Source organism: Zingiber officinale, chromosome 4A (genome assembly GCF_018446385.1).
Source record: "Zingiber officinale cultivar Zhangliang chromosome 4A, Zo_v1.1, whole genome shotgun sequence".
Taxonomy (NCBI): Eukaryota; Viridiplantae; Streptophyta; class Magnoliopsida; order Zingiberales; family Zingiberaceae; genus Zingiber; species Zingiber officinale.
This window is the reverse complement of record NC_055992.1, coordinates 28,479,259-28,499,065: the sequence shown is the minus strand read 5'-3', so window position 1 is coordinate 28,499,065 and position 19,807 is coordinate 28,479,259. Positions and strand designations below refer to the sequence as shown.

At 38.7% G+C, this 19,807-nt stretch overlaps 1 non-coding gene across 1 annotated transcript; it reads right to left on the bottom strand.

Moving 5' to 3' along the window:
• Positions 1-18,906: 18,906 nt before the first annotated feature.
• Positions 18,907-19,012, bottom strand: LOC121973904. The gene has a single exon (XR_006109810.1). It is a non-coding gene; the product is annotated as a small nucleolar RNA R71 (small nucleolar RNA).
• Between the last annotated feature and the right edge of the window lie 795 nt (positions 19,013-19,807).

Here is a 19,807-nt window from a genome sequence, read left to right as displayed (position 1 = left end):
AGGCCTTTATATAGCTCCTGGAATGTCTATCTCGAGAGTCGGAGGCGCCTCCAAGAGGGTTGAGACGTCTCCAAGGAGTTTGACCGGATAAAGTTTTATCTAAACTCGCAAACGGCTACTAGACTAGGTCTGAGGCACCTCCAACAAAGTTGAGGCGCTTCCAACAAAGTTGAGGCACCTCGGACAAGGTTGGAGGCGCCTCAAAGGGAATAGAGGTGCCTTCAAGCCTGCAGGCAGTGCAGGCGCCTTCAACACTTCGTTGAAGGCACCTCCAGCTAGCTTTTCCAACTCCTTTTGACTCCTTTTCTTCTTCCGAAGCTTTGATAGCTTGGGTGATTACGACCAACCGAAATAGGGCTCACCCGAACCTAATTTCTGGCCTTCACCTCGAGCAGGCTTCTGATTCGGCTTCTCATCCCTCGAACGCCACGCACGTTCTTCTCGTCCACCGGTGTACTCTTCCGCTTCGGACGCACCGAGCCCGTCGGCTCCCTTCCCGTGCCATCCTTCTCACTAACTGCGTCTTCCGCTCGACTTCCTGCGCTCCTAAACTCCTGCACACTTAGACACAAGGATCAAATAACAAGCAGGACCTAACCCAACTTGGTTGATCACATCAAAACAACCACGGGGTTCAACAATCTCCCCCTTTTTGATGTGCATCAACCCAAGTTCAAGTTAGGGATAAAATAGACAGGTAGTAATTTAAATAAATTACTAAACTAACATTTTAAGAATAAAAAATTACAATAATAGAATTTACAACACAAGTTAAAAAAAAAAATCCCCTATCTCCCCCTAAACTTGTATCTATCTCTCCCCCTTTAATCACAGCAAAAAGAATGAGGATAATAAGTAAAATTTTCTAAGTTAAAAATTTTCTAAGTAAAAGTAAAAAAAAAATCTAATTTTATAGAACAATTTTTGACTTAGGCAAGAATATTTTTTTTTAAGAATTTTTCTAAGTAAAGAAAATTTATGCAAAAACCATTTTTCTAAGTTTAAAAATATTTTTGAAGAATTTCCAAAAAAATGTTTGAAAATTTTTTTAAAACATTATTTATTCTAATTTTAATGCTTTTATCAGAAAGTTAATTAAACATTTTATTTCGATATTTCGGATTCTAGGTCGTGGCGAGGCACTAGACCTTCTTGGTTATTGGAGCAACAACCACTTACTTAGACAAAGTCTCATAAAGAAACTCACTGTTTAATTTCTTCTAAAAGCCTTGACTTAAAGAAATTTTAATTTAGTAAAGATTTTGGAACTCAGAATAGATTCCTTGCTACAGGGTTAGCTAAATATTTGGGTGGTATATAAATCCTGGGAATCTTTCTCAGTTGTCCCTCATGTTTTCTTATATACCAATTTAGCTTTCCATAAATTTTAAGTTTTGATTTTTGAAAAATATTTGTTTTTAAATATGTAGTAGTTTTCAAATTTTCAATTTGCATTTTCAAACTGTCATTCTCTAATTTTAAGTTGTTAAATAATTCTAAGGGGCATGATTTTTCTAATTTTAATTTCAATTCAGCATTTTATTTTTCTAATTTTGCTAGATCTTTTGTAAGCACTTTGATAAATTGAAAAGACTGAGTAGGGGTGAGATCACGTACCTTACTTACCTCACTTGGTGATGCTCCCCCCCTTTGTCGCAGCTTTCTTCTTCTGATGATCCTCCCCCTTCATCTATGCTCATCTCTTGGCTAGTTTCTTCAAAAAGATGGTGGGAAATCAGTGCTACTCCTGAGAAGGCTTCGACTTCAGATTCAGAGGATGAATCATCCCATATAGCCTTTAGACTCTTGCATTTAGAGGGCGTCGGTCTTCGAGACTTTTCCTTGTCCTTTTTCTTTAATTTGGGGTAGTCATCCTTGATGTGACCTTTCTCATTGCAGTTGTAGCATCGGACCGTCCTTTTATTGCGTTGATGCTTCCTTAACTGCGATTTAAATTTATTAGTTTTAACAAATTTATTTAACTTCCTTACCAGTAGTGCCACTTCAGTTTCATCGATAGATGCTTCGAAGTCAGGATCGTCCATCTCGGCTTGTAGGGCAACGTTGAGTTTTGACTTCTCTATAGGTTCTGCAATTCGAGACTCGTGAAGTTTAAATGTAGAAAATAAACTTTCTAAACTACTTATCTCAAAGTCCTTAGAGATGTAGTAAGCATCTACTAAGGACACCCACTCTGGAGTTCTAGGGAAGGCGTTGAGTGCATACCGAATAGAATCTCGGTTCGTTACCGATTCGCTGAAATTTGCCAGTTGCGTTATCAGCTCCTTGATTCTCGCTTGGAGTTGCGCTACCTTCTCGCTGGTGTTCATCCAGAGATTCGTCAGTTGAGTCCGGAGGATGTCCCGCCTTGCTAACTTCACTTCTGAGGTGCCTTCGTGGAGCTCCAGGAATTTATCCCAGAGGTCTTTGGCGGAGTCATAGCTTCCGATCCGACTTACCTCTTGGGGTGGCAGAACGCTGAGCAAGTGAAATTCCGCCTTTTCGTTGGCCACGAAATCGGCATGCTCCTTCTTTGTCCAGTTGTATTCTTCTTTGTCTTTTGGCACTGTAAATCCATATTTCATTATTAAAAGGATATCAAATTCGGTCTTAAAAAATACCTCCATTCGTCGTTTCCACGTAGCGAAGTCTCCGTCGAACTTAGGGGGATGAATGTTCGCTCCACCATTGTCTTGATCTTTGTGCTTTAGTCAGCAGTTAGTCCTTCTGAGGTTGTCGTGCTCTGATACCAATTGTTGGTGCAGCGGGGCCGGCAGGAGGAGGTGAATTGCCTGTAAAAAAATAGATACCCTCCTCAATACTTTCAACTCAAAAACTAGCAACAGTCATAATATAAAAACTAAATAATAGAAAAAGAATAGGAGACAAGAATTTAACTTGGTTACAAGCCAGGGGTTGTTAATCCACAGTTGAACAGCTCCACTAGAATTTCTCCTTTATTAGCGGAGAAACCTTTTTTACACACTAAGAGCGCTCAGAAGTTGCTAGGAACTTAATACAGAGTTGATTTAATAATTCCTAGCTCCAAGGGCCTTTATATAGCTCCTGGAAAGTCTATCTCGAGAATCGGAGGCGCTTCAAAGAGGGTTGAAGGCGTCTCCAAGGAGTTTGACTGGATAAAGTTTTATCCGAACTCGCAAACGGCTACTAGACTAGGTCTGAGGCACCTCCAACGAAGTTGAGGCACCTCGGACAAGGTTGGAGGCACCTCAAAGGGAATGGAAGTGCCTCCAAGCCTGCAGGCGCCTTCAGCACTTCGTTGAAGGCGCTTCCAGCTAGCTTTTCCAGCTCCTTTTGATTCGTTTTCTTCTTCCGAAGCTCCGATAGCTTGGGTGATTGTGACCAACCGAAATAGGGCTCACCCGAACCCAATTTCTGGCCTTCTCCTTGAGCAGGCTTCCGACCTGGCTTCTCACCCCTCGAATGCCATGCATGTTCTTCTCGTCCACCGGTATACTCTTCTGCAGCTCTTTCGTCCTTCGGATGCACCGAGCCCATCGGCTCCCTTCCCGTGTCATCCTTCTCACTAGCTGTGTCTTCCGCTCGACTTCCTGCACTCCTAAGCACCTAAACACTTAGACACAGGAATCAAATAACAAGCAGGACCTAACCCAACTTGGTTGATCACATCAAAATAACCACGGGGTTTAACCTCTAACTGAAAGGACACAATCCTATTTAGTGGACTAAGTATCAAGTAATGGTATACATTTAGACACATTTAATAGTATCCTCTCCATCGGAGTCACTACTATTATTTGTGTGACTGAAGAAAACCCAACTATTAATTTTATTTGTCATAAAGTTAGGTTGACAAGATAATAAAATTAATGGGTAAACCCCCCCTCTTACAAATGTTTGAATTTGTATATGTCCACACTAACATGGCATACAAAATTCATGGTATTTTGAGGTGTTGGTGTATTTAAATGATATTATTTGAGGAATCAATATTATTTTAAATTCTAAAGTATTGACCAAAATTTTGTGATTCTTAGGATTTCAAATGGCTTTCAATACTCCAACGGTTATATTAGAGAATAAACTTACCAGTCCCAATTATATTGATTGGAAACCAAACTTGGGCATTGTCTTAACTGCTCCTAGCATGCCTGATAAGAAACTTTTTGGTTACCAGAATCGGGTTGCCAGGTAGGAGAACAATAAAGGTGTATCTTATTGATTAGTTATTGAAACATGTTTAGTGGTGTTATCTACCGGTACCTGGTGTGTAGATACGAGAGCCACTGATCATGTCTGCAATTCATTACAGGGGTTCCAGGAAACCTGACGACTATATAAAGGGGAAATTACCGTCTACATGGGCAATGCTATGAAAGTGGCGACCGTTGCAGTGGGAGATGTTTATTTATCTTTTGATAGGAATAAAACATTGGGTTTGAGAAATTATCTTTACGTACCAAGTTTTAGAAAGAACTTGATTTCAGTTTCTAAACTATTTAAGGATGGATATTCTATTTCTTTTGATAATAAAGTAGTTATCAAGAAAAATAGGGTGATTATCTGTTCTGGTATATTGATTGGCAATTTATATATACTCTAAATCTAATAACTCCCACGATACAACAAAATAAAATTAATAACACATCTTCTAACTCTAATAAGAGAAAGCAACCTTTAGAAATGAACCAAACATATCTTTGGCATTTAAGGCTAGGTTATATTAACTTGAGTAGAATTCAAAGGTTAATAGCTGATGGATCTTTGGGTTCATTGGTGGTGAAAAAATTTCCAACTTGCGAATCTTTCTTAGAAGGAAAAATTACCAAGAGGTCTTTCAAGGCCAAGAGGTATAGAGCCAAAGATGTGTTGGAATTGGTTCATTCTGATTTGTGTGAACCTATGACTATCCAGGTAAGAGGTGATTTCGAATATTTCATCTTTTTTATAAACGACTATTCAAGATATGGATACATTTACTTGATATGCCGCAAGTCTGAGTGCTTTGATAAGTTCAAAAAATATAAGGCTGATATGGAGAAACGTCATGGTAAAAGTATCAATACACTACGGTCTGATTGTGGTGGCGAGGACCTCTTAGGAGAGTTTAGGAGTTACTTATCAGAGGGCGGGATTCAATCCCAACTATCTGCACCTGGTACACCCCAACAGAATGGTGTAACAGAACGAAGGAATATGACTCTTATGGAAATGGTTAGATCAATGATGAGTTATTCAGAATTACCAAATTCATTTTGGGGATATGCTCTGGAAACGTCAGTATATATTCTAAACTTGGTACCTTCTAAGTCAGTACCCTCTACTCCCACAAAATTGTGAAATGGGCATAAGCCTAGTCTGAAACATATTCGGATTTAGGGTAGTCCGGCACATGTGCTGAAGGGAGATACTGATAAGTTGGAATCACGAACAGAAGTTTGCTTGTTTGTGGGTTATCCTAAAGGAACGAAAGGAGGTTTATTTAATAGTCCTAAAGATCAGAAGGCCATTGTTAGCACTAATGTCCGATTTTTAGAAGAGGCCTATGAAATGAACCATAAGCCCATGAGTAAAATTATTCTCGAGGAAATAAGAGAAGACATGTCTACTTTAGTACCAACATTACAAGATGAGATACGACAAGAAACTGCAACACGTGTCACAAATGATGCACAATTACAAGCAGTGTCTGGTCGTAGTGGGAGGGTTTTTAGGCAACCTGATAGAGTCATATTTTTGGGAGAGTCTTTGGACTTGATCCCTGGTGAACATGAACCTGATCCCTGGACATACGATGAAGCACTCCAAGATAAAAATGCAGCATCTTGGCAAAGTGCAATGAAGCAACCAGAGGGATTCATTGCGAAGGGTGAAGAGCATCTTGTATGTAAGCTCAATCGGTCTATCTATGGACTGAAGCAAGCTTCAAGATCTTGGAACATCCGATTTAATGAAGTGATCCAGTCTTATGGATTCATTCAGTGTTTGGATGAGTCTTGTGTATACAAGAAGCTTGACAGAAACGTGATGGTATTTCTTGTACTATACATAGATGACATTTTGCTCATTGGCAACAATGTCAAAGTGTTGTCAGATGTAAGGGTATGGTTGCCCAAGAAGTTTGATATGAAGGATTTAGGAGAATGTGGGCATATTCTTGGGATCAAAGTAATAAGGGATCGCAAGAAAAAGATGTTGTGCTTATCCCAAGCTTCATACATCAATACTATCCTAGCTCGTTTTAGCATACAAAACTCCAAGAAAGGTTTTCTACCTTTTCGGTACGGAGTACCTTTAACTAAAGAGATGTCTCCTAAGACATCAAAGGAGATAGAGGACATAAAGGTAGTTCCTTATGCTTCGGCTGTCGGAAGCCTAATGTATGTGATGCTATGTACAAGACCGGATATCTATTTTTCCGTGGGAATGGTTAGCAGATATCAATGTAATCTAGGATAGGGACATTGGACTTACGTAAAGCATATATTGAAGTACCTGAGAAGGACTAGAGACTATATGCTAGTTTACCAAGCAGATGATTTTCTCCCTGTGGGTTACATAGATTCAGATTTCCAATCAGATAGGGGCAATAGTCAGTCGACCTCAGGGTTTGTGTTTACTTTGGGAGGTGGAACCATAGCATGGAGGAGTTTTAAGCAGAAATGCGGTTCATACTCCACCATGGAAGCTGAGTAAGTGACAGCCAAAGAAGCTGTATGACTCAGAAACTTCTTGATGGACTTAGATGTGATTCATGGTTTGCCCAAAATCATCACAATCTATTGTGATAATAGTGGTGCAGTAGCAAACTCGAAGGAACCACAAGTCCATAAGGCAAGTAAACACATAGATCACAAGTACCACCCGATACGAGACATCGTAAAATGAGGAGAAGTTGTTGTTTCCAAGATTGCATCAGAAGATAACCTGGAAGATCCTTTCACTAAGGCCCTTCTAGTGAAAGCTATTGATGGGCATGTTGAGGGGGTGAGAATCAGATGTATGACAGTATATATATATGGCAGCATAGTCTTTTAGTATAAGTGGGAGATTGTTAGGATGTATACTAAAAACCTAGCTTTTGGTATAAACATTTATTTTGAAATAAAAATCACATTGGTCAAATGTCTGCATTTATGTTAAATGCAGTTATCCATTTAATTTATATTGTAAATAACATGGTGTGTGGTGTCACACAGAAGATCATGTTATCAGTTCCTTATAAATTATAAATAGTAGCTCACAACTAAGATAGATTGGGATAAACCATTAGAATGGTTGTAGTGTAATTTGATATTAGTTTATCTTGACTATAAAATTACACTAGTACACTATGAGTGTATTGGGTAGGACCATTTGAAGTTGTTCTTTTTATACTGACTACATAAAAGAATCAGACATCTGTTATTATGGAAGTGTGTACTCTTAATCCCGATATAATAATAACAAGCACATATACTTGGTATTTATTTATTTAATTTAACAATGGGTGAGATTTATTCAGTTGAATCAATAGGCCCGATAAGTTGGGAAATAATATTATTTATATGGTGTGTTGTTGATTATAGAATGAAACTGTGTCCTAGTTATCTGGGTTGATGATGTCCCCTTGAGGAGCTCATAAGGATTGTCATATAAACCCTACAGGTGGACCTAGTCCGGCATGACAATGAAGTTGAGTGGTACTACTCTTGGAGCTAGATGTTAATTAAGTGAGTGTCACTAACCCATTTAATTAATGGGCATTCGATATCTTAAACACAGGGAGATTAACGCACTCATGATAAGAAGGAGGCCATAATGTAACATGTGATTGGTGCAGTTGTTCAATAATAACTCTTTAGTGGTATGAGTTATTATTGATGAACTTGAGTTGTGTGTTCGAGTTGAACACAGGAAACTCAAGCTCATCGGGAGACCAAAACCAATTCCTCCTCTAGGTCCCTGTTGTAGCCTCTATAAAGCCTTATATCCACCAAGTCCACTTCTTACCCAAGTAATGGGTCGGACACATCCTTACTTTGTATAAGGGGGCCGACCAAGCATTATCTTGGAGCCCAAGTAGTGGCTGGCCAAAACATGCTTGGTGACCAAGCATGGGGTCGGCCATAGGAGAAGAGAAAAAGGAGATTTTATTTAAAATAAAATTTTGATAAAATCTTTCCTTTTGTTGAAGTCATCCACATGGTTTTAAAAGAAAGTTTTAAAATTTAAAATATTTCCTTTTATAGCTATCTACAATGGATTAAAAGAGAGATTTTAATTTTGTTAAAATCTTTCCTTTTTGTAGTTATCTATAATGTTTAAAAATAGAGATTTTAATTTTGATAAAACTTTCCTTTTTTGTAACCATGATTTAAAAGAGAATTTTAAATTTTAATCTTTCTTTTTTTTGTAGACATCTACAATGTTTAAAAGAGAGAGATTAATTTTTAAAACTTTCCTTTTGTAGCCATAACAATAGGAAATTTAAAAGAGAGAGATTTTAATTATTATTAAAATTTCTTTTTTTGCCAAAACCAAGGATTATAAAAGAGAGAGAGAGGGTGCCTCATGAGGAACACAACCTAAGCCTTGCCTCCTCTTCTATTGTGGCCGAAACCCTCTTCCTCATCTTCTCCTTGTGTGGCCAGGTTTCTCCCTTTCTTCTTCCTAAGGTCAGCGACACACCACATTGGCTTCTCTCTTTTTCTTCTTTCTAAGGTCAGTGCCTATATCTTCTTGGTGGCCGAAACTTGAAAGAATAGTAGAAGACCTTGGTGGTCGGTTGCTTGGAGAGGAAGAAGAAGAGAAGGAAGTTTCCTATTTTGGCATCCCTTGGTGGCCGAAACTTGTAGGCAAAGAAGAAGTGGTGCAGGTGGATTTCATCTTGGTAGATCGTCGCCCACATGACGTCCAAGAGGAGGAGAGGATTACAACAGAAGATCAAGAGGTCTTTGAGTTACAAAGAAAGGTATAACTAATTATTTGTTTCTACTGCAAAATTAGTTCATGTTCTTTGTATGGATCCTAAAATACCAACACAAGAGGCTATCGATTTTAGGCTATCGATTTCATGTTTCAATTGAGTGTTTTGATCTTGTGTTTCTATTGAGGTCTTTGTAGTTAAACCTAAGGTTACTGTAAGAAGTTTAAATATTCAATTTCTTTGAAAGGCTTTGTCTAGGAAGTGGTGGATGATCCCATACCCAAGAAGGCCTAGTGCCTCGCCATGTTTAACCTAGAAGCCAATCTTTGAAATAAATATTTAATCAACTTCTGTAATATGGTTTAACTTATAAAGAACACATAGATTAAACTTGGAGTAAAAATATTAAGTTTCGTTTCCAATCCAAGTTTAATTTCTGAAGAACAACTTGGATTAATAATATTAAATTTCGTTTGCAATCCAAGTTTAATTTCGGTCGAGCAAATGGGTAGCTAGGAAAAGTTCTGTGTTTGTACAAAATTTTTGTACAGGGAAATAGAACGGAATCCAGGTGTAGCAACCAACACTCTCAACATTTTTTGCTTCAATATTGAGCTTGATACTATTAAGATTGGTTATTTTCATCTATTATTATTTCTCTAATTCAAATTTGTGCATACTTTTAGCAATTAACAATATTGTGAGGAAGCGCAAAACTAATGCTTCTGGCTTAGGTGAAAGCTCAAAATATCAAGAGACAAGTGTTTTGACATTAAAACAACTCCCCCTTATCTCGGACACTGAAGGTAAATCGCACGAGGAGTTGCAGATGCTTCAAGAGAAGTATTCATCATTTTGTAGACTATTTAGCCATGAGGATCTTGTGCAAGCAACATGTAACTTTTCTCAAGGTTTGCTTCACTAGACTTGTGATGTATAGTAGATTGTGATCATAAAAGTGTAAATTTCATCTCTATGGCACCTTCTCTGTGCGTGTTATCTGTTTTTAAGGGTGATCATTTAAAATAGGATGATATGAGTTTGTACTTCATATTGTTCTTTTTGATGATGTATGTAGATATTAATTTAGTAAGGTAATCAGATCTAAAATGGTTTATTGTTCTCTAATGTGTGTTGGGAAACAAGGACGGTTAAAACACTATGGTTAAAACGACAATGATTTCAATATAAACGATAACAGTTAAAAACCGTTATCTATGACCCAAAACAACTATGGTAAATCAATGTGTTGAGTAATATAGGGCACTCAAAGACAATGGTTATAACCTGTTGTCTTTTTACTTGAAACACGATGGTGAAAAACCGTTGTAAATTGACATGTTGAGAAATTAAAGTGCTCAAAGACAACGGTTATAACCCATTGTCTTTTCACTTAAAACACAACGGTGAAAAATTATTGTAAAAGGCCCCAAAATTTAGTTGTAAATTGAAGATTTGAGAAAGATAGGGACCTCAAAAGATAATGATTAAAAACCGTTGTCTTTTCTTTAAAGCAACAATAGTTTTTAACCGTTGTCTTTTGAGGTCCCTATCTTTCTCAACGCGTCGATTTACAATAGATTTTTGGGGTCTTTTACAATGGCTTTTCACCATTGTCTTTCAGCAGTTTTGTTGTAGTGTCAACCAGGTTAAGTTGGGTCTTATGTAGTAGATGCCTTGTGTCTAAGTGTACAGGGACTTAGGTGTTGGATCGTGATCGTTCGATAGAGGGGGGGTGAATATCGATTTAAAATTTTCGTAGATAGTAAGAGTTAAGAACAGTGGAAAGACCAAAGACAAGCCAAAGATGACACAGAGATTTACTTGGTTCAGAGCCTTTGGTGACTCCTACTCCAAGGCCCACACACGAGGGTGCTTTCGATGGCAATCACTATCAATCCGAAAATAGAATTGCAAGATTAAAGTACAAGAACTGATAGAAAGAAAATACCAACTATAGAATTAAAAATAAAAGACAACACTGAGTCGAAGATCTTTTCGCAGCGTCGCAGGAGCACAGAGAAGTGGATCTTGAATTCTGAGTTCTTTCTGAAGCTCCACCCTTGACCCTCCTTATATAGGAGGCTCGGGGCGCCCGCAACCCTTCGGGGCACCCTGAAGTGACGTAGCCGAGCCAACCAACGAACTCCACGTGTCAAGGTCGCGAAGTGATAACATTTTGCCTCCGGGAGCCCGGATCAATTTTTCTTCAGGAAGTCCTTCTCTTGCAAGAAATGTATAGTCCGAGATAAAATGCAATTTATATTACCCTGCAAAACAAAGTATTAGCACGGTTATAATAAACAGAAAGAGTATTAATTAGATTCCGTCTCTCCGAGACCGGAATCTAGTCAAGATCTCAACTTAGAGTTCCGAAATGGTTCTATGTCGGATTGGCGCCTAAGTTCCCTTCCCGGGAATGCGTCCTCACAGTCAATACCCTCCAGTGAATTACCTTTACTTACCTGCCAGACGTCCGGTCAGCCCTTCGACCCGTCTGGACTTCGTGCCAGCTATTCGGTCAGCCCGTCGACCTAGCTGGACTTCGTGCCAAATGTCTGGTCAGCCCGTCGACCCGTTTGGACTTCATGCCAGCTATCCGATCAGCTCGTCGACCTAGCTGGGCTTCGTGCTAGACATCCGGTCAGCCCGTCGACTTGTCTGACTTCTCCTACACACTCGGTCAGAGTGTTAGATCAACAACAAAACTAACTTAACATATTTTGTCATTCATCAAAACCTAGGTTAGACCGTTAGTACTAACCATATCAATATTAGGAACACAAGAAGTAGAGTGGAAGACCCAGTAGATGAGAAAGATGGCACAGAAGCAAGTCAATGGCCTCGATGCATCTGAGAGACGAGAATCAACGGAAGAGTAAACCAGTGGAGCGAGAAGGATGCACGTTGCGATCTGAGGTACGAGAAACCGAGGAGGAAGCCTACTCGAGGAGAAGGTCGAAGTTGGGTTCAGGTGAGCTCAACTCTAGATGGCCAGAGAATCACCCAAGTAACTGGAGAAATAGCAGGAGTCAACTCTATATTGACTTGTTTAGGCACCCATACTAGGTCTGGGTGATCGAACTAGCTTGGTACCGAACAAGCGCCTCTGGGCGAAAGTAGCAGCGGGGATAGAGTTTGAGTCCACAAGAGCAATAGTCCAAGTACCCGGACCGATCTAGGTGCCCCGGTACCGATAAAGGCTTATCATTGTGCCATTAAAGAGCCATTGCGAACATATAAAGTGCGCCCCTAGGGGTGCCCAAACCCACTCTAGGCGCCCGGAGATGCCACGTCATGCTACGGACGATTTCGACTAGTAGAATATAAATAGAGCCCTAGTTCTCTTCATTTATGACAACACTTTCTGTACTTCATTTTCAACTTTATTTTTCGTATTTACAATTTGTGCTTTCAAATGTTGTACGAGGCTTCTTTGCCTCCAACTTTGCTAGATGAAGGAGACTTTACTAGTGCTTACATTGCCTTGGATTAGAAACATTCTGGGCTATAAACCAAGTAAATCTCAGTAGCCTCATATTTATTTATAAACAATTTCTTTTTATTTTTAAAGTGTTAGTCTAACTCAAGTTGAAAGAACAAGAAGGGTATAATCATAATTTCAGGGCAATTCACCCCGTTGTGTCGGTTGCACCGGGATCTACGCATGAACCACACATCATAATCTGTCTCATGACAACTTTAGGTTCATAGCAAAACTACTAACAATGAGCGAACCAAGCTATCACGACCTATCTCGTAAGCAGCCAAGATATGTAAGTAGCTATCTAGCTATTGATTATAGAGGAACCACTCTACCATGACCTGTCTCGTGGGTAGTCAAGGTACATAAATAAACTACTAACTGCAATCGAACCACGCTACCACGATCTATCTCATGTGCAGTCGGGTTACATAAGTAATGTAATGAGAACCAAGTAAAGTAGCAAACAATCACACCGACCCAAGGGTATAAGCTACCAACTATCCTATGGTGCACTATTACTAACAAAATAGCAGAGTATAAATGACAATAAATGACATTGATAACAAAGACTACATGGATATCAGGTAGAGTAAAATAAGGACAAGCAACCAAGTATCAACTTAGGAAACAAATCAAGTGGAATCATGGTAAACAAGTAAATGCTACCTAATCAACACAAATCATAGGTAAATCATGTACTAAGATCAACAGAACTAAAGAGGTCAAGGAAGAGATATCCATCTCTCAACTATAGATCGTCCTAACCGTGTTCAAGTCAGAGGTCTGCATCGAGCTCAAATCCTATAAGTGCAGGATACGAAGCAAATCTAAGGATCTATAATATGTGAACTAGCAAATCAAGCTACCCATCCTATTAGTAATTCCATTGATTATTAATTACCAAGTAGTTAACTTGATATTTAATAACCTATAAATTTGATTACTGATTCAATGAGTCCTTAATCAAATTATTTAATTATAACTAATTAATTATCTTTAGAGTTAAATAAATTAAATCAGTAAACCTTTGTATTTCACAAATGCATCAATCAAGAAGGTCATTAATTAGCTAATTAATCAATTGATTAACTGTTAATTAATCAAATTCACTGACTTGTAAATTACTCATTAGCTAAATAGATTACCAATAATTGCATCTACTCAAGTCCTGTTCAATTCAATTCAATCAACTAATCTATTATTAACCATTTATTATGCATCCAATTAATCAATTAGTTATTAATCCTCTTAATTAATTAACGCATTACTGCAACCTTAATTTACATTATCATTAATCCAAACCCAAACCTAATTTACATTACCTACACAATTTAGGTTTTGATTAAATAAACCTAGCTTTTATATTCAATCAACTTGTAACTTAAATGGACTAGTCTAAATAGTCTTTATCAAAGCCTAACCCATGTATTCCAATAAAATATTTTAAAAAATCCTTTTTAAATTCTAAAAAAATCTAATAAATTATATATATTCATATAATTTCATTTCCTAGTTACTCATTAATTATATATATATATATATATATATATATATATATATATATATATATATATATATATATATATATATATATATATATATATATATATAATCTCGTCCGGAATCTGAGTCAGACGGAGGTCGGATGCGTTGTTGCTGTCATTGATGAAGGGTGGATGAAACCTCCTATTCATATGGGACCCCTCAGAAGTATTCCCCCGGGTTGCTAACCAGGGGTGATGACTAAGATGGTGGTACAGGAGCTTTGCGCACATTCAGACAAGCACACGGAACGTTAGAGGCCAAGAACTAGGGAAAAAGTCCCTAGAGCAGGCCCTCCGACGCTCAAGTCAGGTACTTTTGTTAGTTAGAGCCCTAGAGCCAATCATTTGATGATTTTTGTATGGACTCGTTGTATCATATTCTTGTAAATAAATAAAGGCATTTATTTTGGTTATTATACTTACTTGTATTAGTACCAAATAACTAAGTATAATAGCTTCCTTGAGTAGAAGGTTCTTACCTATATCAATCGATTGGTTGAATCGATAGTGAGATGATATAGGGAACACTACTCTTAATCATTCCTAGTCAAGTATTAACATTCAAGGACAATGTTAATGCGACGAGACTAGCATGTAGGTCAACTCGATGACTTGATCTCACAAGCCATGGATATGGAGATATCAAGTTGACACATGGGTATGCATTGGAGAATTTATACTGAATGACCCGCCATTAGAAAGTATCATGGATCGTTATATGAGTGTCATATATTTTCTCATGTGGCTATTAGTATGACTACTAGTCCTTGGACCTGAAGTCACCATAGTTCCCTACATAAGGAGTTACGTACTTTGGCTTCGTCAAACGTCACCCGTAACTGGGTGGACTATAAAGGTAATTACTGGGTATGTAACAAATTATGCGGAGGGATGTGAGTGATGTAGATGGGATCTATCCCTCCTATATGATGGGAGTGACATCGATATTCTTGATAGAGTGAGACCACTAAGTGCATGGCCATGCCAAATGAGTCAATATGAGATATTGAACTCATTTGATTGAGTGAGTCTACTTGGAGTTCAAGATTTAGATTGATTAGAGGATGACACGGTCTATGCGTCACATTGATCAATATAGATGTCTAGGATAGAAGGACAATGTCATATATTGTGAGGAGTCACAATTAGTAGTCACAAGGTGATGTTGGATCTCAACATTCTTATAACTTGGGTAGTAATGATGTGTTGCTAGATACCGCTCATTACTTATGCTTCTAAATTGGTTTAGGAGCATTGTCAACGTTATAAGAACCTATAGGGTCACACACAAAGGACAATTAGATGGAGATTAGGTTCATATGATGAACCAAGAGAATTAGATTCATGTGATAAATCAAATTGGATTAAGAGTAATCCTAATTGAACTAATTGAGTTGGACTCAATTTGATTCATGTGTTCAATGAGTCTAATTTAGATTATGACTCATTGAATCAATTTAATTAAATGAATTAGATCCATTATATTAAATTGGCTTGAATCAAATGGTTGGATTTGATCAACCATGAGAGTTATAATGTCAATTTTAACGTGACTAGAGAGGAAGAGGAAGAGTCAAGTTTGACTTGACTATTTGCCACCTCATTTGTGAGTTGGCATTAAGTGGCCAATAATGGTGTTACACATCATTGAGTCTAGCACATGTGTGTGCCACCTCATGGAGGTTACAAATCTCCTCTTTAATGGCCACATTAAATGAGAAAGGAGGTTACAAACCTTAATGTGGTCGGCCACTTATGGTGGAATGAATGAGTTAATTTTTCATTGAAGCCAATTCATTCCATCTTCTTCCTCATCTCATCTTCTTGCTCTCCCTCTCCTCATTCTTGGCCGAACCACCTAAGGTGCTAGCACACCTTTTGTTTGGTCTTCTCCACCTAGTTTGTTCGTGTGGATACACATAGAGAAGTGTCTACTTTGACACTTTCGATATCCGGCGAACCAAGGACGAGCGAGATACGCGAAGGGCTTTGCTTCAAGGGTAAAGATCTTCTCCTTTATAGATTTAGTGTAAATCTAAGTTAGAAACTCGTACATGTAATGTTTTGAAATTTTAATCTTCGCACGGATCCGGTGGCTGGGGGTTTCGGGGTTTCCACAACGCAAAAAGCGGTTTTTGCGGCTCGAAAAACCCAACACTTTTTTCCCAGAAGATAAGTGTAAAAAGGTAAATGAGCGTACCTGCGTAAGAGAGAGATTTCCCCCTTTTTTATGATAGTGCATACTTCTGGAATCTAACGAGTTACAGGGAATGTCGGGTGTCAGGATCTGTCTAGTGATGAATGACACGTGGCATCCTCTTATAAGCCGGAGGAAGGTTCTATTAGCAGAGAGCCACATACCATCGAAATATACCCTGACATGCAACAGTTATTCTCTGATAGGCGGTTACGATTCCCTGGCTCCATTGTCGTGTAGTGCCCTACCGACCGGGTATGGATGGAGAAGCTCCTGATGACCTGTAGTCAGAGGACTCAGCCTAGGTATAACTGAGAGGTCTGCGAGACCTCGATCGGGTGTATCAAGCTTGTATAAATATCCCAGTTTGAGAAAACCTGACCGGTAGAGATAGTTCAAGCTTTTCCTTAATTGTTCCTCATACTGCAGATCTAGAATCCCAATCTGGGTATTGATGTGCGTAGATTATATACACTTTTATGCATGTTTGGACGCACATCTACTTGTATTTCATTAGCATAATCTATGTTTATTGCACCCTATTTCATTATAATGTCATAATTCCATCATATTTTGTTCGGAGATCTACTTTTTGCTTGTTTTGATTGATAGGAGGTGATTTAGAGGAAAAACAAAGTTAAATGAAGTCTAGAGCTTCCAGAGTGACACGGGCATGTAAAAATAAGTTTTCTTCATGTTCTGGCCATGTGGCACCCACACGGTCGTGTCAAGGCCGTGTGGGGGGCGTGTCAAGGTCGTGTGAATGTCACACGGCCGTGTGAAGGTCGTGTAAGATTTTCAGCACTGTAGACTAAAAGTAAAATGACCATAATTTTGTACTCTATTGGAGTTTTGGACTGTTCTTTATACCGATTTGTAGATAACTTCAAGATATACAACTTTGATGAACACTTCAACCAGAGAAAACCCCATATTGATGGCGTAAAATACGTTGAAATCAGACATATCCATCCAGAGCCATGAAAGGGGTGTGCAAGGGCCATGCAAGGGGTGCGCAAGGGCCATGCAAGGGGGTGTGAGCTCCACACGGTCGTGTGAGCCACAGGGCCCATGGCCATGTGAGCCACATGGCCATGCAATGTTTCTAGAGGAGAAGAATGACATGACCGTGTGAATCCACATAGGCATGTAACCTTGACAGAGTTGGAGGCAGTGCAGGCCGTGTAGATCTACACGGTCGTGCAGGAGTACCAGAGCAGGAGGCAGTGCAGGCTGTGTCCCAGACACGACAGGAAGCGATGCAGGCCGTGTAGATCTACACGGTCATGCAAGGGGGCAGTGGCAGAGCATCACACGACCGCGTCACCCTGGTAGAGAGGGGAGTAGGGCAGGCCGTGTGAGCTTCACACGGTAGTGTCTCGGGGTCGTGTGGCGCCCAAACCTCACCTCTATATAAGGCTTTCTTCATGTTTTGAAAGGGGATCTTCTCCCTTTTGGGGGGAATCAAGATTTGGGGCGTTCCTCCACCTTCCTGGAGGGATTTTCCGGTGATCTAAGGGAGGATCTTCACCGAATCAACTCCGGGGAATCGAGGATTGGATCCGAAGATTGTTCTTTATCGTAGATAAGATTTTCTTTATTCCTTTCTCTTCTTGGATTTGGGATCAAGAATGTTTGTAATCTTTCTCTTTTCGGATTTCCTTTCTCGTTCTATGGATTAGATCTCTTTGTTCTAAGATGGATGGAGTATTTGTAAGATGAATTGATGTAAAACTCTTGTGGATTTACCAATTTCCTATTTCTATGATTTTGTCCTGTTTGTATCTATTTGATCATATGTGGATTGTTGTGATTTGGACCTAATTCCCATTCTTGATTGAATGTTTGAATATCTTGTGGATCTTGTAGAGATTGTTTCTCATTCAATTTTTCGAGGGGCGTTCGTGACAGGAGCATGCCCGTGTAAGGACGTTTGAGGGATGATCTTGAGGGTGAAATAGGATCATTCAAGGAGGTAGGATAGATTGTGTGCATTAATCTTGGTATCTTGATGCGGTTGATGAGTGATGAATTTCTATGTTGATTATCTGAGGGGCGCACGTGACAGGCAAGCCCGTGTAAGGACAACATAGATTCATTCCTAATTAATCAAATTTAGGTATAGATTTCAGTCCTAAGCCGGTTGTCTATTGCAAGAGAGAACCGCCAACCTTCTACAAATGATGGACAATTGAGGAATAAGATTTGGTAGATCATTTACATTGAATAACCTTACAAAGAAACCAAAACTCCTAGAACATCCCTTTATCATTGCCCTTATTCTTTTATTTCTATCTTTACTTTTCATAGTTACACTTTGCTTTTGTGAATCAATTGATTAGTTGTTTAGCTAATTCGTGTAGAGAAATCTTTAGTGGTCATTCCAGTCCCTATGGATACGATATCTTTTATTATTACTTACGACATTTCCGTACACTTGCGGAACCGTCAACAAGTTTTTGGCGTTATCTCCCATTGTGCAACCTCAAATTGAAGCAAAAAAGTTTCCAACTAGATCCAGAGTTAATTTTGATGATACAAGATCACAAATTTAGAGGAGAAGTATTAGAAAGTCCTTATTTTCATCTTGAAACATTTTTAGAGGTTTGTGATATGGTGAAATATGAAGGAATGTCAGTAGATGCAGTTCGATTGATGGCATTTCCTTTCAGTATCAAGGATAAAGCAAGGACTTGGTTATATTCTCTTCGTCCTCAAAGCATCACAAGTTGGGAATAATTGGAGAAGCAATTTTTGAATCATTTTTTCCCTCCAAGCAAAATAGTGTATATGAGGAATTGCATCACAAATTTTGCTCAAGCGTATGGAGAATCATTGTTTGAAGCATGGGATAGATTCAAGAGTCTTCAAAGACAGTGCCCTCATCATGGTTTTGAAAATTGGTTGATTCCGCATATATTCTATGGGAGAATTTCTTCCTCAGACAAGAGTTTATTGGATTCATCAGCTGGAGGTTCTTTTATGGATAAAAGTGTAGATGAAGCATTTATGTTAATTGATCAAGTGACATTGAACCTCCATGAATGGTCGAACATAAGTTGGATGAAATCTCCCTCAAACATTCAAGAAGTGCAAGCCATAAATGCTATAAAGCTTGTCAAACAAATTGTAACTCGACCATCTATGAGTTTTGAAAATCACAAGTCATAGAAAGGGGAGTTTAAACATTTGGGGGCAAAGATTAATAGCATAGTTTCAAAATGGTTCAAAGAAGAACCCCCTCCTTCGCAGACAAGATCTAGTGAAAAGTGTGATGATCTTAAGTTGAGAAGTGGCAAGAATCATGAAGAACTTCTGAAGAAATACATGTTTAGAATTGAGGAGAAGAGCAATAGAAGACCACATGAACTCAGTTCCATTATTCTAGGAGGTTCCCAAATGCCACAAGTGTCTTTCCCTCAACGATTAATCATACCAACACTAGATAAGCAAGTTGAATCTCCTCCACAAGCTAAAAGAGAATATGGGAAATAGAAGTACCTTTCCCAATACCTTCACTAAGGGTTCCTTTTCCACAAACGTTAGTGGGGGTCGATGAGAACAATGACTTTAAAAAATTCTGTGACACTGGTAAGGTTGAGTGCAGATTTCATAGTGTGTATAAAAATGAGGACTCTTCATATGAGGATTTTATTGATAATGCAGTAGTAAATAAGTTTTCAGATCTA